This window comes from Pongo abelii, chromosome 20 (genome assembly GCF_028885655.2).
Source record: "Pongo abelii isolate AG06213 chromosome 20, NHGRI_mPonAbe1-v2.0_pri, whole genome shotgun sequence".
Lineage (NCBI taxonomy): Eukaryota > Metazoa > Chordata > Mammalia > Primates > Hominidae > Pongo > Pongo abelii.
The window spans coordinates 49,858,402-49,861,820 of record NC_072005.2 but is presented as its reverse complement, the minus strand read 5'-3'; positions in this window follow the sequence as shown (position 1 = coordinate 49,861,820).

Genomic DNA, 3,419 nt, shown 5'->3' with positions numbered 1-3,419 from the left:
TAAAAGACCTGTGTCCCGGAGACTTCTGGGAAATGTAGTCCACAGCGGGAGAGTCTCCGGAAGTTGAAACCTGGACAGCAGGGATGCTCCCAGCATGCAACTTGGCTTCAGCTGTCAAAAGCGCTTTTTCCGAAGACGCCCGGGAGCTCTAGCTTTTGCTTGAGGGTCTTTGGTGTTGACTGAGAGCGAATTAAAAGGTTCTCAGCTTTCGCTAAGGAACGCATTCTGGAGTCTAGAACAGGCGAAGATGGGACTGGGGTGTCTGGGGACTTAGACATGAGCGAGCAGGGGAATCTGGGGTAGGTTCCCTGGAAATGACCTGCGCGACACTACCAGTTTACCTGGGTATGAGCACCTGGAACAGTGTCTGGCAATTGAACAGATGGGTGTGTCTTGCTGTGAGGGAGTTTCTTAGTTGGATTCGGTGTCTGGGACCCTGCGTGGACCTGTTTATGTTCATGGGATGTTTTCTAAATTTATGCCTGTGTGAGTCTGTTTTATTAGGTGTGAGATGAACTGTGTTACAGATTTTTATATGCCGCTATTGAAAGACAACAATAAGTGGTCGTGAGTGGATATTGTGACCGTGGAGACTTATGTCAGTGCAAAGGCGGCCATAAACAATACACAAGCAATCCAGCATGGCTGTGTTCCAATAAAACTTGATGGATTATAAAATTTGAATCTCATTTTTTATAGCGTATGAAACCATTTATTCTGAAGCACACACTCATACTCCAAAAACAATACTATATATTCCCTCTCTCTCGTGTGTGTTTGTGTGTGTGCATGTGTGTGTGTGAGAGAGAGAGAGAGAAGGTTTTAAAGGAGACAACTAACTGATTCTGAGGTTAGGGCAAAAAGATTGGGGCTGTGGTTGGTGTGGTAAGAACCTTTGGATATAAATATTTTTTTAAAAAAGAATTGTCTAAAAATATTAAAGCAAAATTTTATATTAAAACTAACAGAAAGAAAAGGAAGTTACTTTTTAGGGCCTCTTTCTGGTCACTGATATCACCTCTCTCATCCTCTGCCATCTCTCACCTCCTGGTCTCCCTTGCTTATCAAGAGACGACTAGAGCTCTTGGATCCCAGCTTTTCCCCTGCCTCAGCTGAGGCCACTACCCTGGTTGACTCCCATGGTGACATGGATGCCTCATCCAGTATCGTGGGTCTGAGTCCTCATCTGCAGGGTCCTTGAGCTTTCCTCGGCACCCATTCCCATTTCCCATCTGGGACTTCATCATCATCAGCATCTGCTCCACCTCCAAAACCACTGGTGGAAGCAGCCTCCTCTCTTCCCATGTTACTTGCTCAATGACTCTCACAAGTACCACTCTGAATATTTTGAGGGTCTTTGATTTTTTTTAATTTTTTATTTCCATAGGTTTTTAGGAAACAGGTGGTGTTTGGTTACATGAGTAACTTCTTCAGTGGTGATTTGTGAGATTTTGGTGCACCCATCACCTGAACAGTATACATGGCACCCAATTTTTAGTCTTTTATCCCTCACCCCCTTTCCACCCTTTCCCCCAAGTCCCCAAAGTCCACTGTGTCATTCTTAGGCCTTTGCATCCTCACACCTTAGCTCCCACTTATGAGTGAGAATATACGATGTTTGATTTTCCATTCCTGAGTTGCTTCACTTAGAATAATAGTCTCCAGGCCGGGCGTGGTGGTTCACACCTGTAATCCCAGCACTTTGAGGGCTGAGGCGGCTGGATCACCTGAAGTCAAGAATTCAAGACCAGCCTGGCCAACATGATGAAACCCCGTCTGTACTAAAAATATGAAAATTAGCCAGGCATGCTGGTGGGTGTCTATAATCCTAGCCATTCAGGAGGCTGAGGCAGGAGAATTGCCTGAACCTGGGAGGTGGAGGTTGCAGTGAGGCAAGATAGCGCCATTGCACTAAGCCTGGGCGACAAGAGCGAAACTCCATCTTAAAAAAAAAAAAAAAAAAAAAAAAGGAAAAATAAATAAATCCAGGCAAATGCATTAATTCATTCCTTTTTATGGCTGAGTAGTATTCAACTGTATATATCTACCACAGTTTTTTTATCCACTCGTTGATTCATGGGCATTTGGGTTGTTAAGCATTTTTGCAATTGTGAATTCTGCTGCTGTAAATATGTGTGTACAAGTATCTTTTTTGTATAATGACTTATTTTCCTCTAGATACCCGGTAGTGGGATTGCTGGATCAAATAGTAGTTCTACTTTTAGTTCTTTAAGGAATCTCCACACTGTTTTCCATAGCGGTTTTACTAGTTTACATTCCCACCAGCAGTGTATAAGTATTCCCTGTTCACCGCATCCACGGCAACATCTATTTTTTTTCCATTATAGACATTCGTTCAGGAGTAAGATGGTATTGTACTGTGGTTTTGATTTGCATTTCCCTGATCATTAGTGATGTTGAGTATTTTTTCTTATGTTTGTTTGCCATTTGTATATTTTCTTTAGAGAATTGTGTATTTATGTCCTTAGCGCACTTTTTGATGGGATTGTTTGTTTTTCTTGCTATACATCCTTTGTCAGATGTATAGATTGTGAAATTTTTCTCCCACTCTGTGGGTTGTCTGTTTACTTTGCTGACTGTTCCTTTAGCCATGCAAAAGCTGTTTAGTTTAATTAAGTCCCAAGCCCTTTGTTTTTATTGCGTTTGCTTTTGGGTTCTTGGTCACAAAATCCTTGCCTAAGCCAATGTCTAGGAGGCTTTTTCCAATGTTATCTTCTAGAATTTTTACAGTTTCAGGTCTTAGATTTAAGTCCTTATCCATCTTCAGTTGATTTTTGTATAAGGTGAGAGATGAAGATCTAGTTTCATTCTCCTACATGTGGCTAGCCAATTATCCCAGTGCCATTTCTTGAATAGGGTGTCCTTTCTCCACTTTATGTTTTTGTTTGCTTTGTTGAAGATCAGTTGACTGTATTTGGGTTTATTTATGGGTTCTCTATTCTGTTCCGTTGGTTGATGTGCCTATTTTTATACCAGTACTATGCTGTTTTGGTGACTATGACCTTATAGTTTGAAATCAGGTAATGGGATGCCTCCATTGCTTAGTCTTGCTTTGGCTATGCGGGCTCTTTTTTGGTTCCATATGAATTTTAGGATTGCTTTTTCTAGTTATGCGAAGAATGATGGCGGTATTTTGATGGGAATTGCTTTGAATTTGTAGGTTGCTTTTGGCAGTATGATCATTTTTACAATCTTGATTCTACCCATCCGTGAGCATGGGATTTGTTTCCATTTGTTTGTGTCATCTGTGATTTCTTTTAGCAGTGTTTTGAAGTTTCCTTGTAGAGGTCTTTCACCTCCTTGGTTAGGTATATTCCTAAGTATTTTATCTTATTTTATTTTTGCAGATGTTGTAAAAGTTGTTGAGTTCTTGACTTGATTCTCAGCTTGGTCGCTGT